This window comes from Chiloscyllium plagiosum, unplaced genomic scaffold, assembly GCF_037043375.1.
Source record: "Chiloscyllium plagiosum isolate Xiang-an unplaced genomic scaffold, Cpla_swu_hap1 HiC_scaffold_24, whole genome shotgun sequence".
Taxonomy (NCBI): domain Eukaryota; kingdom Metazoa; phylum Chordata; class Chondrichthyes; order Orectolobiformes; family Hemiscylliidae; genus Chiloscyllium; species Chiloscyllium plagiosum.
In genome coordinates this window covers 21425071-21450908 of record NW_028270162.1, presented here as the reverse complement: position 1 = coordinate 21450908, position 25838 = coordinate 21425071, and the positions used below count along the sequence as shown (strand labels likewise).

The 25838-nt window shown below is 39.6% G+C and overlaps 1 protein-coding gene across 1 annotated transcript in view; it reads right to left on the bottom strand.

The window, feature by feature from the left end:
- LOC122562603 (uncharacterized) overlaps window positions 1-25473 on the bottom strand; it is a 269073-nt gene extending 243600 nt beyond the window's left edge. Inside the window, exons 1-4 of the mRNA XM_087999793.1 lie at window positions 25420-25473; window positions 23436-23501; window positions 19740-19805; window positions 7592-7654 (exon numbers count right to left, since the gene is read on the bottom strand). The gene's annotated coding sequence lies outside the window, so the exon portion shown is untranslated. The remainder of the gene's footprint in view (window positions 1-7591; window positions 7655-19739; window positions 19806-23435; window positions 23502-25419) is intronic.
- Between the last annotated feature and the right edge of the window lie 365 nt (window positions 25474-25838).

Sequence of the window (25838 nt, the reverse complement as noted above, 5' to 3'; positions counted from 1 at the left end):
GAAAATTAGTCTCATGTCAGAGGTAAAGAAAATAGAAGAAATTTAAAAGGAGAGAATTAATATCCACTTGGAAAAGCAATAGTTAATTAGCATTACTCAGCATAGCTTTGTCAGAGAGAAGTCATGCCGAAGATTTGCCAGAATTCTTTGAAAAGGTGATCATGTGTGGATAGGGAAGTACAGTTGATATCGTTTATATGTATCTTAGCAAACATTTTGACAAGGTTCTGATTGAGAAGGTTAAAGCACATGAAATTCAGATAGATCAGAAACTGGCTTCAGTAATAGGACACAAAGGGTAGTGGCAAAAGGCTGCTTGAGTGACTGGAGGCTAGTGTCCAGTGGTATACATTGGGGCCCTTATTGTTTGTTATATACATAAATGGTACAGATGAAAATCTGGGGGAATGTTAAACATTGACACAGAGATTGGTAGGGTAGCTAACAGTGAAAATGATTGCAGGTTACAGGAAGATATCGATGGGTTAGTCAGGTGGGCAGAGCAATGGCAGATGGTATTTAACCCTGACGAGTACATGGTGTTACACTTTGGAAGAAGCAACAAGATGGGAGAATAATTGATGAATTGCAAGACACAGGGTAGCTTACAGGAACAGAGGGATCTTGGGTAATTACTCACAGTTCCCTGAAGTTGGCAGAGCACATGAATAGGATAGTTAAGAAGGCATCGAGCACACTGACTTTCATCAGTTGTGGCATAGAGTATAACAGCAAGGAGGTAATGTGGGATTTGCTTAGAGCATTGCTTAGGCTACAGCTGGAGTACTGTGTGCAGTTCCAGTCACCTCACTAGAGCAAGAATGTGATAGCATTAGAGGGGGTATGGATGAGTTTCCCAGGATGACTATATAGGTTTAGATTGTTTTCTTTACAGCAGAGGAGGCTGAAGGAGGACATGATTAAGGTGTATAAGATTAAGGGGTATAGATAGGGAAGGTAGGGAGCAGCTGTTCGCCTTATTTGAAAGGCTAATCATGAGGGGACATAGTTTTTCAGTAAGGGGCAGGAGATTCAGAGGACAATTAAGGAAATTCTTTTTCACTCAGGATGGTAAGAATCTGGAATGCACTGCCTGGGAAGGTAGTGGAGGCCAGAAACCTTACAACCTTTTAAAACATATTTAGATGAGTATTTGAAATATCATAACATTCATAGATATGGGACAAGTGCTGGAAATTGGGATTAGCGTGCCTTTAGTGGTAGTTATTGCCGGTGCAGACGTGATGGGCCAAAGGGCATTTCCTGCATTGTATGACTCAGTCTCTAAGAAGCCTGCCCATCTTAACTGCTGAAATATTGGGCATGTCTACATCAACTACTTGAAGCTACAGGAGAAATCAGTCGGATTTATTTAGGCATATACACCTCATGCAGAGAATGGGAATAAGTCAGACAGCATAACTGACCTGGCTATGGCTCTGACTGCAGCTGCAAATCCCGGCACAGGCACTCTAGAAAATGCAGATGCAGTTTAACCAATTGTTGAGACAGATTGGGTTTTTGCAACTAAAGGAAGGGAGGCCACGGAGTGAGGCAAGCTAGTCTTTCGTGATACTGAGTAGACAGGCAGGAGGCTGGAAGAAAGCAGCAAGCCAGGCAGCATTAGGTGGTGGAGAAGTTGACGTTTGGGTGTAACCCTTCTTCAGGACTGGGGTTTACAGAAGGGTAACACCTGAAATGTCGAATTCTCTACCTCCTGATGCTGCCTGGCTTGCTGTATTTTTCCAGCCTCCTGTCTGTCTACTTTGGATTCCAGTATCTGCAGTTTTTTCATCTTTCTAGTGATACTGAGACCAGCCAAACACTGTTGCTGAGAAAAGGTATGATCATCCTACTGGAGAGCACAATATGTGCTTAAAATGCTGTTAAAAAGGTTTGAAGCAGGATACTTGCCCAATCCCTTTTATCCGATACATCAGGAATGTGACCTTTTGTCAGGACCAATGACTGTGGGAGTCATGCCTAGTTTGCCTACAAATGTGATTGGTGAGGAGTAGGTCAATGTCCTAACAAGATCACTGGCAAACTTGGAGAAGCCCACTGAGGTCAGAATAGCTGCAGAAGAAAGTATCTGGCAATTTTCTTGACTGTGGTCATGTGGTCTATGGATAGACAAGCTTGAGCAGAGGAATCCAAGGTCCCACTGTAAGCAGAAGACCCTCAGGTCCTGTTATCCAAAACCATTTTGGGAGTATAGAAGATCCTGTGGAGGCAATAAATGGAACTTCTTTGGCAGCATACCTACAAGCCGACTTGAGGTTAAAAACATTAATGAAGACTGGTAACACCAAAGCTGAAGCAGAAGCACATCCCAAATGCTAGTAAATGAAAAATGAGCTCCTGTTGAGGAAATGGATTCACAGATTCATAAATAAGGTACCTGACATTCTGATGGCTAGGCATATACATTAGCCAAAAATTTTACCTGCCACACCTCTACAAGAATGTAGTAAGATTTGCAGATCTGGCATATGTGCTATGTTATGGGAAAAACTGATCTGGAATAAAATCTGCACCTCTTATTCCATTGGAACCATTACCCTAAATGAAAGCAGTGACCAGTATATCTTTATTATTATGATTAACTGTTTTCCAGGAGCTGTTGCCCTGAGGATCATTTCCGTTACTACAGTTTTGGTGGGTTTGACCCAATTCTTCACCCAGCATGGTCTGTCCATCAACATCAGTTGGATTGGGGCTTAAATTGCATATCTAAAATATTTCAGGAGTTAATGGTAACCTGAGGATGACCTTGCAAAGGTTTTCTTCACATCACCTGCAGTCACAGGATGAAATAGAATTGCACCAACAGACTCTTGACCCAATACTGCAGGTGTAGTCTCATGAATGCCTTGCACAATTGCAACAAGACTTCCCTAGTTCTTTATTCCTTTTATAATAAATGCTAAAATTCCATTTGCTTTCCTTATTACCTGCAGCATCTACATAATTTTCTCCGATTTCATGCACAGGCAGCCAGATCCCTCTGCACTTAGCACTCTGAAGTTTCTCTCCAATTAGACATTAAGTTGCATTTCTATTCCTCTAACCAAAATAGATAACTTCACTCTTATTCACATTGGACTTCAGCTGCCTCTCTGCTTTCTATTGGTTAGCCAATCCTCTATCTGGGCTAATAAATTATCCTTACCCTTTGTGATCTTAGCTTGTACATTAACCTTTATATGGCCCCTTATCTCCTGGTGGTCCAGCTATACTACTCCTACAGGATCCCCATTATCCATATTGCTTGTTCCATCTTCAAGAATTCCAGCAAATTAGTCAAACACGATTTAATCTTTATTAAAAAAAATGATGACTCTCATGGATTGTATTTTGACTTCCCAAATACCCTGTTTATTACTTCCTTAGTAATGAGTTCTAACAATTTCCCAACAATATGTCAAACTAACTGGTCTGTAGTTTCCTATGTTCTGCCTCCCTCCCTTTTTGAATATCAATGTTATATTAACATTTTTCCAATCCACTGGAACTCTTCCTGCATCCAGGGAATTTTGAAATATTATAACCAAAGGATCCACTTTCTCTGCAGCCACTTCCTTTAAGACCCTAGAATGTAGGCTTATTAGGTCATGAGGACTTGTCTGCCTTCAATCCCAATAATCTGCTCAGTACTTATTCTCTTTCTTGCTTCTTGTTCTAAGTTCCTCCCTTTCTACAATTTCTATTATCTATTTTTTATATCAGACTAGGGTCTTACACCTTGAAAATTGAAGCATTATATTGATTTGTGACTCTGTCTTTTCTGTGTGCCCCAATAGTAACTCCTTGAAGAGGCCGACATTCACTTTAGCTACTTCATTTGTATCTTAACAGAAGCTTTTATAATGCATTTTAATATTTTGTGCTAATTTTCCTTAATAACTTACCTTTGCACTTTTATGATTTTTTTCTTTGTTCTTTTAAAAGCTTCCATATCTTCAAACATCCCATTTGCCTTTGTAATATCACATATTTCTGATTTTGTCTTTATATTATTTTTAACTTCCTTGCTGAGCCATGGCTAGTAATAGCTCCAACATTGCTTTTCCTGCTCTTCATGACTAATTCAGAAACAGATCACCTGATATCTCCTTCTTTAGAGACCGCAATTTCCCTTCCCACGTGGTTAAAGATGCCCTCCAACGCATCTCGTCCACATCCCGCACCTCCGCCCTCAGAACCCATCCCTCCAACCATAACAAGGACAGAACGCCCCTGGTGCTCACCTTCCACCCTACCAACCTTTGCATAAACCAAATCATCCGCCGACATTTCCGCCACCTCCACATGGACCCCACCACCAGGGATACATTTCCCTCCCCACCCCTTTCCGCCTTCCGCAAAGACCGTTCCCTCTGTGACTATCTGGTCAGGTCCACGGCCCCCTCCAACCCACCCTCCCATCCTGACACCTTCCCCTGCCACTGCAGGAATTGGAAAACCTGTGTCCACACCTCCTCGCTCACCTCCATCCAATGCCCTAAAGGAGCCTTCCACATTCATCAAAGTTTTACCTGCACATCCACCAATATCATTTATTGTATCCGTTGCTCCCGATGCGGTCTCCTCTACATTGGGGAGACTGGACGCCTCCTAGCAGAGCGCTTTAGGGAATATCTCTGGGACACTCGCACCAATCAACCACACCGCCCTGTGGCCCAATATTTCAACTCCCCCTCCCACTCTGCCGAGGACATGGAGGTCCTGGACCTCCTTCACCGCCGCTCCCTCACCACCTGACGCCGGGAGGGAGAACGCCTCATCTTCCACCTCGAAATACTTCAACCCCAGAGCATCAATGTGGACTTCAACAGTTTCCTCATTTCCCCTTCCCCCACTTCACCCCAGTTCCAAACTTCCAGCTCAGCACTGTCCCCATGACTTGTCCTACCTGCCTATCTTCTTTTCCACTTATCCACTCCACCCTCTCCTCCCTGACCTATCACCTTCATCCCCTCTCCCACTCACCTATTGTTTTCTATGCTACTTTCTTCCCACTCCCCACCCTCCTCTCATTTATCTCTCCACCCTTCAGGCACTCTGCCTGTATTACTGATGAAGGGCTTTTGCCCCAAACGTTGATTTTACTGCTCCTCGGATGCTGTCTGAACAGCTGTGCTTTTCCAGCACCACTAATCCAGAATTTGGTTTCCAGCATCTGCATTCATTGTTTTTACCTAGATCACCTGATATATAAATCTGTGGTATTTGTGTTGTATCACAAATTCATTTGTGCTTATTAATTAATAAATTCACTCTTTTTGTTAATTTAAGAAGGCCTGGCTAATTTACTTCCTTTTAAAACGTAAGTTAATTTGGGTGCGGAGAAAGAGAGTTTTTTCAGCTTATCTCAATTCTGCAGGGAAAAATTCATTTCTCCTTCTCTGAAACAACAATTTGAAATGTACAAGGCATCCCTGATATTTGAACATCCAACTTATGAGCATCATATTTATGAAAGTAACCCCATACAGGAGTATAATTTTAAAAATCCAATTTAAGATTCCTGCACTTACAAATGACTACTTTTATATTGGGCAAAAGTGAGGACTTGCAGATGCTGGAAACCAGTGTTTAGATCAAAGTGTTGCTGGAAAAGCACAGCAAGTCAGGCAACATCCGAGAAGCAGGAAAATCGACGTTTCGGGCAAAAGCCCTTCATCATACTTTTATATTGTCCTTTATCGTGTTCTGACTTGCATGCAAATCAACTTGCAATGGATTCTGCAGATGGAATTGCCTGTAAACCTATTTGTGTATTCCCTATCTACTGGTGAAAAATTCTCAATTATGCACATTAGATAGATGTGGACATTTTTATTTGTGTCCAGGTGGGGGATGTTACATACAAAGTTGGGGTTGTCCTTTAAGAGAATTGGTCAGGTAACTTGCAAAGCGTGGAGCTGGGGAGTCAGTCTAGTACTGGCTCTGGAGGTGTGAGCATCGAAAATAAAATGTTCATGTTCAGAATTTCCCTGTACCTGCCTGGTTTGTAACTCCTGTTTGAAGATTCCAGCTATTTTTTTGTCCAATCTGTGTTGGTTTCATGAAATCTGGCCATTTGTGCAGTCAGGAGATACCTATGTCAATTTTAAATCAGGTTTTTGGATCCATTTTTGGAAACAATTTCATTTAAAGTCCCAGGTATGAATTTGTATGATGGAATTTTAACATCAATAGTCGATATGTTATATCATCATGACAGGGAGTCTGTTGAGTTTGGAGGGCCAGAATTCAACCTTGATTTCGGTAGCTATGCATTCTTCAGACTTGCTGCACCCCCCCACCCCCCCCCCCCAACAATATACTCATCTCTTGTATACCATGATCATACCACATTTCTCCTTACAGCTACTGTCACAATCTGCACATTTAACTGTCTGGATTATTTTCCTTTCATCCCATTGCTATGTGATCTATCACATACCTGTACATTTGAAGATTTCAACCCCCGGGGAGGGGTTTCTCAGTTCCGTGAATGATCAAATAATCAACAGGAATATGGTCTGCTTCAGCGAGATTTCACATTTTATTATGACGCTGGGTACAGGTTTGTCCAGCAACACAGAGGTTAAAAGCTTCTGTGTTCCTTGGAGAAACTGCACAATTCCATTTAGAAGAAAGGCAATTTTTATATGTTTCTTAAGAAATAGTACAGCCTTAATTGCAGAGTAAATCCAATAAAGGGTAATAAAATCACATAATGGACAGCAGGTTAACCCCATGATATTTCCTGGGAAACAAAGTTCTTTACTACACATTTATCTCTTCTCGCTTGCATTTCAAGGTTAGCTGGGATGAATTCTAATGTCCTATCCAGCTTATTTATTCCATACTGTGAAGGTTCCATTGTCTGCTTTATCTTTTGATTCAGGTAGGTCAGCAAGGCAGGAATGCAGCCTTTAGCAGGTTTGGTAAGCCATTTTAAAAACAGTGTTAATTTGCAGACTGAAGCCATTTTCTGGTTAATAAAAGCTTGCACAAAATGGTTACTCCTGGCAGATTTTAGATCCTCACCTTCATATGTACATCCTCATATAATCTTTCTTGTTTGTTTGCTACTTCATATTTTCACACAAATCATTTGTTTTGAAGAACAAAGAGGAAAAGATTATTGACTGAATCAGATCATGAATTGGTCCTGGAATGATGCTACACAAGCCACAAAATTTTGATAATAGGTTACTAGAAAATACTTCCTTCTTATTTGCAGGACAAAGTGACACAAATATGTGGACAAAGTTATGGGTAAGACCACATCTGGCCTATACTTGAAGTAGATATTTATCATTGTGCGTAGGGGACATAAAAGGATTGCTAAAAACAATCTTCATAGCTTACTCTCTTTTTCCCTTCCTGTTGTTTTTCCATACCACCCCTCCTTAAATATTGAATGGCAAAATGAAAGCACCTGGACCATCCACTTGTAGAACAGACATCAAATGTATGCAAATATCTAGTCAACTGTACATCTAAAGAAATCATTGCCTCCTTGAGAATTGTAAATAAAGAGTTTGTCTATTAATCACTTGTAATTAAAAGTACTAATATAAACATTTTTATTTACCTCGTTCATAGCAAGGTTCAGGATCTGATATTCGACTTGTACATTGAAGAGAATCTTTTTTGTCTGAAATGTGTTTCAAAAGTAATATAATTAGCATCAGGCAAGGTAAAGAAAGGTAGCTTTCCCCACCTTTTTATTTGATTAATCTCTTGATACATGGTAGTAACAATTACTTAAATTGATTGTTGTGAATAATAGGATAGATTTTCAACTTTGGCACATAAAATCATTGCATAATGATTTCCCATTAGACAATTGGAATCAATGGAAATGAAAATCACATTTTATTTTGAGAATAGTCATTCCATGCATGACCCCAGTTTTACACGAAAAGTTGAACCAATTATGCAAAAAGCATTGCAATCATTTATAGAGCAATGGATACATGTGCCTATTTAAGTGGATTCAAATAAAACATCAATTTTTCCCTTCCTAATTACATTAAGAGGGGCTAGTTCCACCCTAAAAAATCATACATGGTCCCAGGCTGGAGGATCCACGAAGACATTCCTCTGGTCCAGGACTTTATCCATTTTTCCTAGAGGACTTGGCTATCAAGAGTCTTCCCGAAACTCGATCAGGAGAAAGCATTTGATACAATTGACTACAAGTACCTACTTGGGACTCTGTCAGCATTCAGGTTTGGGACGTGTTCACAGCCCAGATCTGACCTTTGTACACCGGCACTGAGTTTCTGATTAAAATTAATGGGTCCCTGACGATATCCCCTTGTTTTGGGAGAGGAGTGTGCCCATTTTCCAGCTAGCTTTATTCTCTGTGCATGGAGCCTTTCCTATGCTTCTTGCAGAAGTGGCTGTTGGGTTAGCTCTGCGCAGGCCAGGCACTGGGTTGATTCATTCAGCCTATGCTGAAACGTACTCTTCACATTCACTGACACGGCTGACCTGGGGAGGATGTGCGAGTGCCAGGCGATATACAAACCTGATTCCATTTTTTGAAGAAGTAACAAAGAGGATTGATGAGGGCAGAGTGGTGGATGTGATCTATCTAGACTTTAGTTAGGCATTTGATAAGATTCCCCATGGGAGATTGGTTAGCAAGGTTAGACCTCATGGAATACAGGGAGAACTAGCCATTTGGATACGGAACTGGCTCAAAGGTAGAAGACAGAGGGTGGTGATAGATGGTTGTTTTTCAGACTGGAGACCTGTGACCAGTTGAGTGCCACAAGAATCGGTGCTGGGTCCTCTACTTTTTGTCACTTACATAAATGATTTGGATGCGAGCATAAGAGGTATAGTTAGTAAGTTTGCAGATGACACCAAAGTTGGATGTGTAGTGGACAGCGAAGAAGGGTTCAGTGCTCGGGCCACAGTTTTCACTTTATATAGTAATGATCTGGATGAGGGGTCTGGGGGTATTCTGGCGAAGTTCGCCGACAATAGGAAGTTAGGCAGACAGGCAGGTAGTTCTGAGGAGGTGGGGAGGCTGCAGAAAGATTTAGACAATTTAGGAGAGTGGTCCAAGAAATGGCTGATGAAATTCAACGTGAGCAAATGCGAGGTCTTGCACTTTGGAAAAAGAATGCAGGCATGAACTATTTTCTTAACGGTGAGAAAATCGATAAAGCCAAAGTACAAAGGGATATGGGGGTGCTAGTCCAGGATTCTCTAAAGGTTGACTTGCAGGTTGAGTCCGTGGTTAAGAAAGCAAATGTAATGTTGTCATTTATCTCAAGAGGATTGGAATATAAAAGCAGTGATGTGCTACTGAGACTTTATAAAGCTCTAGTTAGGCCCCATTTAGAATACTGTGTCCAATTCTGGGCCCCACACTTCAGGAAGGACATAGTGGCACTGGAGTGTGTCCAGCGGAGATTCACACGGATGATCCCTAGAATGGTAGTCCTAACATATGATGAACAGCTGAGGATCCTGGGATTGTATTCATTAGAGTTGAGAAGGTTGAGGGGAGATCTAATAGAAACTTACAAGGCTTAGAAAGGGTGGATGCTGGGACCGTTAGGTGAGGATACTAGGACCCATAGGGACAGCCTTAGAATTAGAGGGAGTCAACTTAGAATAGAAATGAGGAGACATTTCTTCAGCCAGGGAGTGGTGGGCCTGTGGAATTCATTGCTACGGAATACAGTGGAGGCCGGGATGTTAAATGTCTTCAAGGCAGAGAATGATAAATTCTTGATCTTGCAAGTAATTAAGGGCTATGAGGAGAGTGCAGTTAGTGGTGTTGAAATGTCCATCAGCCATGGTTGAATGGCTGAGTGGACTTGATGGGCCAAATGGCCTTATTTCCACTCCTATATCTTATGGTCTTATGGAACAGAATGTGGTAGCAAGTGAAACCACAGCAAGGTAAGTCCACTTTTTATCTCCATTTGTAAAGAACATGCTTGACATTCTGGGCACAAGGCATAGAATAAGAAAGGTAGTGGCCACAGTCCAGAGAGCTTCTTCACATCTTCCTGACATAATGAAAGGCTCCCAGTTCAAATATGACAACCTTATATAAGATAAGAGGAAGGCAGAAATTAAGGAGTTATATGTCAATTAGTCAAATATTTGTTATGAGGAAGGTGCTAGAATTTATTATTGAAAAGGATATTGCATGATGTTTAGAAAGTCACGATTTGATCAGGCAATGCCAACATGGCTTTGTGAAAGTGGAAGCCTGTTGAACTAATCTATTAGTGTTTGGTGAAGTAACGTCCACATTAGATAGAGGGACACTGGTAGATTTCCAAAATGCATTTAATAAGATGCCAGATCAAAGGATTCTGCACAATATAAGAGCACATGGTGTACAGAGTAACATATTAGCATGGATAAAGGACTGGTTAGTTAACAGTAAGCAGAAAGTATGAATGAATAGGTCTTTCTGGGGTTGACAAGAAATCATTTGAGGAGTCCGAGAGGAATCCTTGCTAGGTCCTTGACTATTCACAACATACATCAATAATTTGGAATGAGAAGCAAAATGGTAGCTAAATTTGCTAATGGCACATGATAGGTTGGTAAGTTCTCAACAGGAGTCAGAGAGTCTGCAAAGTGATATAGATAGATTATATGAGTGAGAAAAAAACTTGGCAGATGGAGTATAAGATAAGTGAATGCGAACTTGCTCACTTTAGTAAGAAGAACCAAAATGCAGTATACAATTTAAATGCACAGGAATCCAGATATCTGGTATGTGATGTCAGTATGCAAGTACAGCAAATGACTATGAAGAAAACTAGACCATTGTGATTTATTGCAAGGGTACAGCAATATTAAAGTAGGGAAATTTGGTGAGACTACATCTGGAATATTGTGGACAGTCTTGATCTCATTTTTTGTAAAAGATACATTTAGAAGCATTTCAGAGAAGGTTCACACCACTCATTCCTGGGATGAAAGGGTTATCTTATGGAGGATAGTTGAATAGGTTAGGTCTATATCCATTGACGTTCAGAAGAATGAGGGGTGACCTTATTGAAAAATATAGGAGCTTAAGGGGAGACTAGAGGATATTTCCATTTGTGCAGGAGTTTTAACGAGAGAACAAAGTTGAAGAACAAGAGGAAAACAGAGATGAGGAGATTATTTACTCTTAGAATATGTGGAATTCTCTTCCCTAGAAAGTAGTGAAGGCTTGGATATAAATTTATTCGAAGGTGAGTTTGATTTTTGATTGGTAAGGAAGTGAAGGATTACAGAATACAAACAGAAAAATCGAGATGAGACAACAACCAGACAAGTCATGGTGTTATTGAATTATGCAACTTGAAGTCTGGAGTCTGTTTTTGACATGTATTGTGTGTACCAAAACACTTATTAATTTAACTTTTAGTTGGGCAGCTGTGTTTTTTTTTGATATAATCACTAACCTCAGGATAATTTCTCTCTCAAATCCTGTTACAAAATTTTAAAAATATTTTTGATTTATTATTGTCACGTGCTCAGAGATACAGTGAAAATAACTGTTTTCCATACTATCTCGGCAAACCATATCTTTTTTAGTTTCATTAGGGTGATAGAACAGAATGTAGAATATTGTGTTCAGTTCCAGCAAAGGGGCAATGAAAGAGCATGAAAGAGGTCCATTCAAAAGTCTGATAATAGCAGGGAAGAAGCTGTTCTTGAATCTATTGGTACCTGCTTTCAAACTTTTATATCTTCAGGAGGGTGGAAAAGAGCATAACCAAAGTGGGAGGAATCTTTGATTATGTTGGCTGTTTTCTCAAGGCATCAGGAACTACAGATGGAATTAATGGATAAAAAGCTGGGCTGCATTCTCTGAAATTTTTTGCAGTCTTGGGCACAGCAGTTGCTTTCTGTAGTGTGCCTATAAAAATTGGTAAAGTCATTGTGGTCATGCCCAATTTCCTTAGTCTTCTGAGGAAGTAGAGGCGTTGATGTGCTTTCTTGACCGTTCCTTTCACACGGATACACCAGGACAGATTGCTGGTGATACTTGCTCCGAAGAACTTGAAGCTCTCGACCATTTCCACCTCAGCACCATTGCTACAGATAGTGGTGTTTTCTCCACTCTGCTTCCTGAAGTTAGTGAACAACTCCTTCATTTTGCAGACATTGAGGGAGAGATTGTTGTCTCTCCAACATGACATTAAGCTTTCTATCTCTTTCCCTTACTCTGTCTCATTGCTATTTGAGATCCAACCCACCATCAGTTAACTTGGAAATGGAGTTAGAGCAGAATTTGGCCACACAGTTGGGAGTGTATTAATAGTAAAGGGCTGAATATGCAGCCTTACAGGGCAGCAGTATTCAGGATTATTGTGGAGGAGGTGTTGTCACCTAACCTTATTGATTGCAGTCTGTCAGTCAGGAAGTAAAGGATCTTTCTGTTGCTGTATGCATTGCTATACCCTTCAGATTCTCTGATGATGTCAACAGCGAATTCGCCTTTGGTGTCAACTGTTACTCCCAACTCCATTCCTATCAATCTTTCCATTATAGTGTTCTATACTATAAAATACATTGACAGACTAAATCTAGCTACTCTGTCTATAAAATGTAGAAGAAAAATGTATTTTCCATTTATCTCATACATTGAGGTCGGTTGCTATGGTTTCATTAAAGTCTTTCATCAATGGTAATCTCCTGTACTTTTACAAATATTACATTTTTCAATAATATCTTTGATATATTGTAAGTGCATTCCTCAACTCGCACCCCTGTATTCTTTACCTGAATCTTTGTAATCCCTCTTTCCAGATGCTGTTAATACCATGTTAACATTCTGCTTGAAGAATGATACATTTATGATTAACTTTTAATTTGAAATCTACTGCAAAGACAATCGCTTTATCATGCTTCATGTCTAGCTTCATCTGAGCTTTTTCACTGAAATTAACAATAAAGGCATCTCACTGAATACGAGATTTGAGCTTCTTAAGTGATTTAACCCTGTTATCTTACATAGAATTACTATTACTTTTTAGAATTTGACATATGGACACTAATTAGAACTGTGTAATTGAACAGATATGCTGTTGGGACTCTTATAAGCAGACTGAAGCTTCTGGTGACCAACACAATTCTTTCGGTTGTTCTATATCAGGCTCGTCTCCTTCTGTGCCTTCAATATCATGTGCCATCTCAAAAACTTTGTTCCTCCCTTTTGGCCAATTCAATATTAATGATATTTTTATTTATATGTGAAATATCAATTAACTACCCTTTGTTTATAACTGGGGCTCATCCTTCATGCATAATTGTCCAACATAATTTTTTTTACGGATGTAGCTATACCTTTTGTGACTAAAGGAATCAAAGATATGGGGTAGGGTAGGACTAGGGCGTTGAACTCAATGATTGTATTGTGGAGGAGCCCTGGGGATAAAATGGCCTACTCCTGTTCCTCTCTTCTATGTTACTATGTCATTCCTTATTATAGTTGTCAAAATGTTTCTATCCTCACTGTTCATTTGTGAATTTTCTTTCATATAGCCAGTCAGGTCCTGCAACCCCACGACTAGGGTATCATGACTGATGAGCCCATTTATGCCGTGGAAGCACCTGGAAACGAATGATTTTCTAAAACATGTTTAAAGCTTTGAAAGTCTGACCTAGAAATATGTATTTCTCTCGTCAAATTAAACTCCAGTTAAAACCAAGAACCTATCCATGTTTGACATCATAGTGCAATTCAAAAATTTGAAGGCATGAACAGATGTAGGAATTTCAAAGTGGAATCACTGCAAACCATATGTTATTAATTAAGTTATGCGATGTATTCTTCTATGGAAGAATCGTCCAGTTATCCCATCATCATCTAAGTTTGATTGTCTTAAAAGCATTCAGTAAGTTGTTCAAAAGATTTCTAAAATATTACTATCATTTAGGAATTTGGATTTTAAAATAGAGATAAATGGTTCTTGGTTTTAGTTTTTTTTGTAAGTAGCTTATTTTTAAGCAGTCACAAAGTCTTTTCTTAATAAAGTTCAAAAATCTTTTCTAAGAAAGCATGTGACTTATACTAAATGATTAGATAAACTACCTGGGAGTTAATTGTTTAAATGTTCACAAAGTTGTACTTCTATGACGACAGAAAGACATATCAGGGGCTCATCAGGTTTCAGTGACGAATGTATACACAAGCAGAAAGGCATGTTAGTTTGTGGAAGTCTAGGCTTTCTGAGCTGGAAGGTTGTCTTTAAACTGTTTTAGGAGTTCTAGTGGACAGGGCTGTTCTTAATGTTCGACATGAAACTGTTCTAAAAAAATATAAATTTTCAGGATGGCAACCTATAACAAGTGGAGTGCCATAGAGATCAGTGCTGGAACCATAATACTACTGGCAAGTTTGAAGATGATACAAAAATAGTGGAGAAGGCAAGTGGTGGAGATGATGCAAAGATTCTACAGATGGATTTAGCCACATTATATGACTGCATTAAAAACTTGGAAAATGGAATATCATGTAGAAAAATGTGAGGTCATGCACATTGGCAGGAAGAATAGAAGAGCTAAATTTTACTTAAATATGGAAAGATTAGAAAGCTTCAGCACTGAGCAATTTGGGTTTCAAGTGCATGAAACACAAAAAAGCTGGTATACAAGATCAGTAGGTATTATGGAAAGTTGGTATTTATTTAAAAAGGAATGGATTATGCAAAAGAGAAGTGCAGCCAAAAATATGTAAGGCACAAGTCGGACTACATCTGGAAAGCTGTGCATTGTTTTGGCCCCCTTATCCAAGGAACTATGCACGAGCATTAGAGACGGTCCACAGAAGATTCATGAGGTTGATCCTGGGTATGAGGAAAGGTTGAGTAGATTAGTCTTATATTGTTGATACTTGCAAGGATGAGGCGAGACTTTGCTGAGACATCTGAGATCCTTATGGGACTTCACAGGGCTATGCGGAGAGGTTGTTTCCGCTTGTGGGAGAATCTACCATTATAAAGAAGTTGTCCATTTGAGACAAAGCTGATAAGAATTCCTTTTCTGAAGGAGTATATCTGTGGCAGAGGGCAAAACAGATTGGATCATAGCAATATTGGCAGAGATTTGTAGTAAGTAAGAAGATTCACTCAAGAAGCTTGACACCATTCAAGTCAAAGCAACCCACTTGATTGGCACCACAGCCACGAACATCCACTCTATCCACCACCTATGCTCAGTAGTAGCAATGTGTACTATCTATAAGCTGCACTGTTGAAATTCACTAAAGATCTTCAGACAGCATCTGCCACACCCATGACCCTTCCATCTAGAAAGATCAGGGCTGCAGACATGTGGGTACACTACCACCTTCAAGTTCCCCTCTAAGCCACGCACCATCCTGACTTGGAAATATATCATTGTTCCTTCACTACCTCTAGGTTAAAATCCTGGAATTCCCTCACTCATGGCATTGTGGGTCAACCCACAGCAGGTGGACTGCAGCGATTCAAGAAGGCTGCTCACCACTGTCTACTCAAGGGCAATGAGAGATGGGTAATAAATGCTGGCAAGCCAGCAATGCCTATGTCCCAGAAATGAACATTAAGAAAAAATGTAACAAGGAAAGGGGCAGGAAAATGATGTTGAGGATTATCGAATCAGTCATGGTCTCACTAAATAGCAGAGCAGATTTGATGGACCAAATGGTCCATTTCAATGTCTTATGGTATTATGGTGTTTCTTTCTCGGGCCTACATATACATTAAATCTTATCAAATCCCTGGATTATATATTGAACAGAATATTATACTCCAATTCCAGATATATGATTGGTTTCATAACAATGTTTTAATTAAGATCGGCTTTCCTGTTATAGGAAGGATATTTGAAGGGACTTAGAAAAGATTTGTGATGATGTTGCCAGGACTGGAGGGATTGAGTTAAATGGATAAACTGGGACTTTTTTGGAGTGTAGGAGATTGAGGGGTGACCTTATAAAATGATGAGGGACATAGATAAGGTAAATAGTAAAGGTTTTTTCCCTACAATGAGAGACATCAAAACTAAGACGCATATTTTTAAGGTGAGAGAACTATTTAAAAGAGACCAGAGGGGCAACTTTTTTACATGCTGGTACATGTGTGGAATGAACTGCCAGAGATAGTGATGGACAGCAGCGTGTACTATCTACAAGATGCACTGCAGAAATTCACTAAAGATCCTTAGAAAGCACCTTTCAAACCCACAACCAATTCCATCTAAAAGGACAAGGTATTTGGAAACACCAACAACTGCATGTTCTCTTCCAAGCCACTCACCACCCTGACTTGGAAATATACCGCCATCCCTTCACAGTCTTTGGGTGAAAATCCTGGAGTTCCCTCCCTACTAGCATTGTGGGTCAACCAACAGCAAGTGGACTGCAGCGATTCAACAGACAGCTCACCACCATCTTCTCAAGGGTTGATAGGGATGGGCTATCAATGCTGGCCAGCCAGCGACCCCCGAGTCCCACAAACTATTAAAAAATATAAACAGGAGGCTGGAGAAACACAGCAAGCCAGGCAGCATCTGTACTTGTATTCCAGCATCTGCAGTTTTTTTGTCTCTAGAGGAAGTGATAGATGTAGATACAGTTACATTATTTAAAAAGGCATTGGAAAGGTGCATGAATAGGAAATATTTACAGGGATATGGTCCAAACTTAGGTAAGTGGGATTAGTTGAGTTTGAGAAACTTGGTCTGCATGGATGATTTGAACCAAAGGGTCTGTTTCCATGCTGTATGACTGTATGACTCTAAGTACATGTGGGAATTCACAAAATGTCACATTGACTGACTGCCTACAGAGTGTGTGCTTTTCGAAAAATAGAATGTATCTGTATCTGCAAATTCACCCTATAGACTTATATGTGTATGTGCCTGAGTGCGCAAGTGAGGGAGAGGGAAAGTGTGTGTGTGTGAATGTGTGGCAGAGAGAGAGAGAGTATGTGTGTGTGAGTGTGAATGTGCATGCTTGGTAGAGTGTGTGCGTGCGTGTGTGTGCTAGAGATAGAGATAGAGATAGAGAGAGAGCATGTAGATGAGAGACGGTCTGTGTGAGTGTGTATGTGTACTTGTGTTTGTGTATGTGAGAGTGTATAGTGTGGTGGGGTCACTTGTAGTGTGATATGAACCCAAGATCCCGGTTGAGGCCATCCACAGGGGTATCGAATTTGGCTCAGTGACTCTGTATTGTAATATATCTCGAAGTCTGTTTAGGAGAACGTTCACCTGAAGATCCAAGGCCGAATGTCCTTGACTGCTGAAGTGTTCCCCATGCAGATGCTACGACAACAGATGAATGGACACCATACAACAATCGCCAGACAGAGTTGTTCCCTCCCAGTGGGGGAACATGTCAGCAGTCCAGGACATTCAGGTGACCGTCATCCAAGGCAGATTTCAGAATATGCAACAACGCAGAGTGGTCAAGCAGAGGCTGATAGCCAAGTTCAGTATCCATGAGGATGACCTCAAGTGGCATCTTGGGTTCATGTTATACTACAGACGTAACTAAACTACACTCCCACACCCTCACTCACACACAAGCACACTCACATAGACCCTCTCTTATATATATGGTTTTTCACACACACATACAACTCTCGTGCACACTCTCTTACAGGCATATGATCCGTCACACTTTATCAAGCACATGCGTATATACACACACGTCTGCATGGTGAACTTGCATATTTGTATTTGCAGATTACATTCCATTTTGTTCAAAAAGCACACACTCTGTAGGCAGTCTGTCAATGTGATATTTTATAATTTTATACTTTGGAAATAAAACCAGTCTGACTCCAGATTGGGATAAAGACAGGCTCTAACCTCACACCGATAATGCATTGTCTGGGCTGAGATGTCAATTTTTTTTATCTACTGATAAAACCTTAAGTAATCTCAGGCTGTGACTTGAAAGAAATTCTGGGATTTACACAGTAATAAATAGAAACCTGCATCGCCATTCTAAATGATGAAAGACTTAACAGCCACCCAGGTTGGTCTAACACATTGCATCAGTTGTACGACACCTTGATCTTTTACTTATAAATTCTATGTCCTATGTACCTGTCCCACTAGCTAACTGATGAAGAAGCAGCACTCCAAAAGCTTGTATTTTCAAATAAACCTGTTGGACTATAACCTGCTGCGTGATTTTTAATTGTACACATGAGGATACCACCCAACCAGTCAAGACATCTGAACTTCAACTTCAAGGAGCCTTAACATTTGTGCTCAGGTGGCATTAGCTGTAGCATTATACAGCCTCCATGGCAATGTTATGTACTGAAGACAAAGCCACTGTCTCATGATATGAGTCTTATCCGCTAACAGCCATCCATTGATTTCTGAACACTCCATGAAGACTTGCGACAATGTGATTGTCAAAGCTTGCAGCTGTCATGGCAATTTCCAGGGTGGCAAACACACATTTGTATAAAGCACTTGCTTTGGTTGCAGACAAGTTGGTGATTTAGGAAGTACATTTCTTCCTTTTTGATAAATCTTACCTGTCGGCCAATTAGTGCCTTGAGGGTTTAATCGATGATACCCTGCACCTGCAGGAATCCAGCAACAGAGGCAAGTTCCACTGTCTTTACAAGGCTCCCCACTTTGAATTCAATGTGACTCCCTGCCCTTTCCAATAGATAATCTATTATTTCCATGGTTCAATGCTGTGCTGCTGTTCATGACACCACTAATGTTGGTCGCCACTGCTTGGAAAAACATGGTTGCAAAGTAAGTTCCAGGAGCCTATGACTTCTACAACTATGGGAAGGTCATGGTGTCAGTTTCTGTGAACAATTGGTTCAGGTAACTTCTCCTTTAACATGCAACAATCTTTTGAAGATACTATACTGCCTTCATTACTTCCTGCTCCTTAATACTTGGCCTTGTGCAGCTCTTGTCTAGGGGCCTGCTTTTGTTTGTGAAGTTTTCTCCTCATTGAGCCAAAATCATGTGAACTTAATCTCATTTCCTGTTTTGTCTTTCCTTTATTTCTATTGGAATATGGTTTATAAGCAGAGAAACCATTAAAACCCTCCAAAGTCAAGTCACCAATATGCCTTTGTCAAGAATGAAGTGATATGACAGATAATTCTCCTGATTCTAGACAACTCATTGTCTTTGCAAAAGGATCTAATCTGAACACTACCTGTTCAAACATGCCTCATGCTTTTGTCACACTGTTCCAATTACCTATCCATTTTGCATACACCTCCAGTTCTCTGACAGTGTTGGTGCCCTGCATGAATTCTGTGCCTTAAAAGGAAAGTTCAAACTGGCGCAAAACAAGCTGCAAACAAGCTTGTTAAGAGACTTATCTGGCCAATTATCAATTTTAGATAGTTTGCTTTATTCAGTAGAAATTTTAAAGCTTTGAGTATGATAACTTTGCACTGGGAATCTGACAATCTGATCCAAGGGATGGGCTAAGTGACTGCCCATCCCGACACCTGCCTTCTTGTTTCTAAACTTTTCTTTCACTGTTAACCCTTTCAAACACTGTGCATGACAAAGTGAAACAATTTTAAGCAACCATTCTTTTGTAGGATAGATGGAAACACTCTCCAACTAAGATGGAAACACTCTCCAACTAGTTCCAATGCCCAACCAGTTAACATTTATAAATACAAGTGTCTCCTTGAATATAATTGTAATGATTGGAACATGCCGATTGCTGTTTAATGATGTATAGTTTGAAGAACTAATGCCCATTTATTACATACCTCTTCGTCTAGGACAAGAATCATTGTCTGATTTTCTAGTTTTGCATTTGCAAGTCTCGTCTGTATCTGAAATATAATTCAGAAGTTATTTAACTAACATCAGAAAAATTAAAAATGTAAATTTTCTTTCTTTCATTTCTGTTCAGTTTCTCACTCCACTCTGTATGGAGTTTGCACATTCTCCTGTGTTTGCAAGCATTCCTCTGGGTACCCTGGATTGGTCATGCTAAATTGCCCATAGTGACCAGGGATATGCAGGCTAGGTGGATTAGCTGCAGAAAATGCAAGGTTACAGGGACAGAGAAGGAGTGTGTGTCTGGGAGGGAAGCTCTTTGGATGGATGGTGTTCACTTAATGGGTAGAATGGACTGCTTCCACACTGTAAGGACCGTATTATTCTATGATTTAGCCACAGGAAGTAAAAGCACTAGCAGCAATTAGCAAGAATAATGTGATTATTTTTCAACAGGTCCCTTGGACATAAAAACATCAAACAGGGACAGGACTTACACAATGAATGGTAGGGCCCTGAGTAGTGTAGATAAGAGAGACCTAGGTGTTCAGGTACATTATTCTTTGAAGTTGTGTCAAAGGTAGTCACGATGGTTAAGAAGGCGTATAGCACTCTTGCCTTCATTGCTGAACACTTTGAATCTCAGAGTTGGAACATCAAGTTGATATTGTATAGGACGTTGGTAAGACCTCTTCTCAATTACTGTATCCAGTTGTGGGTGTCCTGTTATAAGAAGCATATTATTAAACTGGAGAGGGTTCATAAAGGATTTATCAGGATGTTGCTGGAAATTAAAGGTTTGAGATATAAAAATAGACAGGAAAAGCTGGGACTTTTTTCATTGGAGTGCCGGAGGTTGAGGGGACACCTGATTGAGGTTTCCAAAATCATGAGGGGCATAGATAAGGCGAATGACAAGGATCTTTTTGCGAGGTTGGTGGAGCTCAATCTAGGCAGCATATTTTGAAATGAGAGGAGAAAGATTTAAAAGGACATATGGGCAACTATATTATGGGGCAACTACATTTTCATGAGTGGAATGAACTGCCAGAGGAAGTGGTAGATGCAGGTAGTTATAATGGTTAAAAAACTTTACATAATTTCATAAATAGGAAAGATTTGAAGGATTTTACCGAGTTGAAGGAATATGGGCCAAGCACAGGCAGATTAGATTAGTTCAGTTTGGGAACTTGGATGGCACGAACTGTTTAGATTGAAGGGTCTGTTCCATAATAAATGACTTTATGACCCTATCAGTGCAGATTGTCTATTATCAATTAATGAAATCAATGGAAATAAAAATCTATTTTTTTGAATAGTGATTCCATCCAACAAAACGTTTTGTGAAAAAATCCATTGTAATTTTGTCAAGAAAAATACCTCATAGAAAGAACAGTTTTAATCTTGAATGTGTTTGTGAAAGAGATAAAATTCATGCTACATATACCCCTTCAAGTGAGTGCAAGAAAAATGTCATATTGATCACTATTCCCAATTAGATTACAACTGCCAGATCCCTGCATCGCTCAAGTTTTTGACTGTTTGGCTGATCAGCGTGTATGACATGATGAGATACTGCTGCTGAATTGTTCCTTGATTGACACAGCTATGCTCCCTCAAGGCTTGTTGCCTCTGATTCATTTTAACTGCTTTGATTACTTTCTACCACACCTTACAATTTATTCTTCCTGCTGCTACAATCAAACTCTTCATTTTCTACATTCACATAATGCCTTCCCTCATCTTACATACCTTTTCAATCTTTTACACAATATATATTCTACTAGCCCTCATGTAATCTTCATTTCCACTGACTACAACTGATGCAATCCTCTCTTTATTACAGAACAAGGTGTAACCACATTACATCCTCAAGGAGAAATAAGTGGTTATCATTGTGGACAGAGGGCATAGAAACCAATAAGGCTGGAGGACACAATATACAAACTTGTCTGATACACTCTTTACAATTTCTCACTGCTTCTGCACCCTAGACATTTTCCATGGCAAAACAAAACTATGATGAGCAGCCATTAATTTACAAACAGAGTAAAGTTCTCCAATGTCCATCCTGTTGCAGATATCAAAAGTAAAATGCAGTGCTTCCTTGAGTATAATCACATCAGCAAGAAAATACTGAGTTTCTTTTAATGAAGAAACATGGTTTAAAACATTTTATATTTGTTTTTGTTTGCGACAAGGATCTAGACCTGATAGTTCAGTTCCACGTTTGCAAGTATCTTCACTATCTTCACTTTTCGGCTTCCATTTCTGTTTAGTTTCTCAATATATTTCAAGAACACCAATCACACTTACCTGTACCAAAATCGCATTAAAAGTCTATAGCGTTATAGATTTTTCCCCCACAATATACCTGAATTTGAATCTGTATTTGAATTTAGCAAGGAAAATCTGTTAAAATTATTAAATCAATGGAAATGAAAATTGAATATATTTAGAATAGTTGTGCAATCTGCTTAGAACTTTTATATGAAAGTTTACTCCAATATTGCAAAAAACAATTTTCACTGAAAAATGCTTTTTGCTTGAATGACATGTAAAATAGGTTGAGTACACACTGTTTGTACCCATTTAAGTTGATGCAATCTCTAATTAGATTAAAGTAAGCCAACTATCAGTGACACCCAGGGATTGGCGGAAGGTGGAAAGGGGTGGGGAGGGAAATATATCCCTGGTGGTGGCGTCTGTTTGGAGGTGGCGGAAATGTCGGCGGATGATTTGGTTTATGCGAAGGTTGATAGGGTGGAAGGTGAGCACCAGGGGCGTTCTGTCCTTGTTATGGTTGGAGGGGTGGGGTCTGAGGGCGGAGGTGCGGGATCCGCACCTCATCTTCCGCCTCGGAACACTTCAACCCCAGGACATCAATGTGGACTTCAACTGCTTCCTCATTTCTCCTTCCCCCACCTCATCCTAGTTTAAAACTTCCAGCTCAGCACTGTCCCCATGACTTGTCCGGACTTGTCCGACCTGCCTAGCTCCTTTCCACCCTCTCCTCCCTGACCTATCACCTTCATCTCCTCCCCCACTCACTCACTGTACTCTATGCTACTCTCTCCCCACCCCCACCTTCCCCTAACTTATCTCTTCACGCTTCAGGCTCACTGCCTTTATTCCTGATGTAGGGCTTTTGCCCGAAATGTCGATTTCAAAGCTCCTTGGATGCTGCCTGAACTGCTGTGCTCTTCCAGCACAACTAATCCAGAATCTATCCTTATAGGGACAGTCTTAAAATCCCTTGCTATCCCAACAAAGGTATATACTCTTCCTCCTTGTCAAAGAAGTTGATAATATATGGTAGTAAGTAAACATCAGAGAAAGATATGGTCACATCTGTATACACTTGTAAGAGTAAATGGTTGTCATTGCAGGAAGAGGGCATTGCAACTAATAAGGAAGAACCAAGTGTAATTTTCTTCATATCTGACTTTCTTTTCCACATATCACTGCAATCTTCCCCTGTACACTTTGCATGGCAAACAAAAGCCCCTTTGAGCAGCCATTCATTTGTGGGATAAACAGTAATACTCTCCAATGTACATTCAATGGCACATGTAATAAAGCATACAGAGCAGCGCTTCCTTGAACATAACTACATTAAAAAGAAAAGAGATAGATTGCCTATTAATGATATATATTTTAAAACAGTGACATTGTTTAGATACCTTTTCTTTTGCGGCAAGGATCAAGATCCAATAATTCAGTTCCAAGTTTGCAAGTATCTTCACTGTCTGGAATATGTGTCAGACATCGTGTAATTAACATCAATGTTTTCATTAAACCCAGCTATAATTATCCTTAAAAGAACTGCCTCTGGGTTTTGAGTTGTCATATACATAATTGTAAGAATATACTTATGTCCTGTTTTTGGTTTTGGTAATAGTCCTTTACCATTTAATAATGATTGACTAAATTATTCTTCAAAAATTGGTTGAAGCATCAAAGGTAATGGCCTGATTGTTGAGATTTTCCTGTCCATCTCAGATAACTGTTTCTCGATGGCTACATTTTCAATATTTCTATATGACCTGCCATAGCAACTTCATGTGCTGCTCGTACTACCTCCTTACAATATCTGGGCAGTATCATTTTTTGATGAACAACTGTCTATTCTTTATGCCTAGTTCTGTGAGGATATCACCACTTCCTCATCAAAACTCCATTTACAATAAAATAACATGTTGAATTTTCTTTAATCTTACCTTCAGTGTGAGTTGTCTTTGCTAATTTACTTAACTGTGGATCTGCTTCCTAAGACTCAATTTAATGAAGATATGGCATATACCTCTTTAACTAACTTCTGTCTTAAATACAGTTTCATTTATTCCAACAGCGGTTTGTGGTAATACTGTGACCTTTAATGATGAATGTTATTTAGCCATTGCTGCATTCACAGCACATGATGGAAAAAAAAATCAGAACCTATTCCTTTAACTGTTCAGTTTCTTTAACCTCAACATTGAGTTTTGAGTGATTATAGGCAAAGCTATGATTTTCACTCCTGTCAAAACATTCTTGTTTAATGGAAATACTTTAGTTTCCAATTCTCACCTCTACTTTAGCGCTTTCTTTCTGATTTGAAGCGGACACCTTGCTATCCATTCCTTACCTTGGTTCCTTGTCTTCAATCTCCGATTTTCTATCCATTTCAAACATATGAGGATGGTGGAAAAAAATGTAGTTTTATGGATTAAATCATAATCATCAGCCATGATTGCCGTCTGTCTAGCAGCTGCAACCTTAGTCCTCAACATGAGTTCCTATCATGGAAGTAGTGAAACTTCATATGTGGCTTCTTGTTCTCATGCTCTTATCCACCTGTCAAAAGTACTTTGCTTAACCTTTTCGAATTCAATATAGGTTTGCCTAGGATGCTTTCTTAAGTTCCAGAACCTTGTCTGTATACCTCAGGAACTAACTCATATGCAGCCAATATAATATCTTTCACTGCATTATAATCCTTAGAAACCTCCTCTGACAGTGAAACCTAAATTTCCTGTGCTTTACCTGCCAACTTACTATGCATAAGCAATATACACTCTTCTTTTGCTCAATTCATTTGTCAAGCCATTTTCTCAAATGACATGTAGAATACCTTTTTAAATCCTTTTCTTCAAACTTTGGCAGGGCCTGTGAAAACTTAAATATTTCCTTACCAGACCTCAGATTATTCCTCGGATTTCCCCCAACTGAGCCTGCATCAACATCTGACACCTCCAAATGCACCATTTTAAGCTTATGTTCATGTTCTCTTGTTTTATCTTTCTTTTGTATTTTTCATTCTAGTTTGACATTTACATTTCCATCATTTCCCTTTTATCTTCTCCTTCTGATCTCTTTGCCCTTCTCACTGTTATTATATATACTCCCCACTCTCTCCCTCAGACTCTTTCTCTCCCTCTGACTCTTTCTCTCTCTTTCTCTCTCTCTTTCTCTACCTTTCCCCTGTGTATATACTCCCCATACACTTTATATGACAAAGTGAAGATACTCTGTGGAGCATTCACCTGTAGCATACATATTACAAATCCAAGGTTCACCCATACAAAGGATATACAAGATCCTCCTTGAATATAATTAGGAAATAGAGCTATTGTTGAATACTGACATATATTTTAAAGCACTGACACAAATACTGAACTTACATACCTTTTGGTTTGTGACAAGGCTGAAGATTTGACTTTTCATTTATGTATTTGCAAGTATCTTCTGAACCTGAAATATATTTTAGAAATGGCAAATTGCCATTAAGTTAGGCAAACAAAGGCCATTTTTTTCTGCTTAGTTCTCAATCCATTTGTATCGATTAGCACAAACAATTGAATATACTTTCAACACAAGGGCATTTGTACTGTACTGGTAGTACCCCTACCTCTGGGCCAAGTGACCAGGCTCAAATCCAATTTGCTCCAATAACATCTCTGAACAGGTTGATTAGAAAAGCTCTCAACATGACATTGAGACACAGGTAGGAATGCAGATCTATTGTTCGTTTAGAATAACAACTTTAATGAAAAATCTACTGTAAAGTTACAAAATAATGTTTTCCAAACCTTTGCAGACAGACT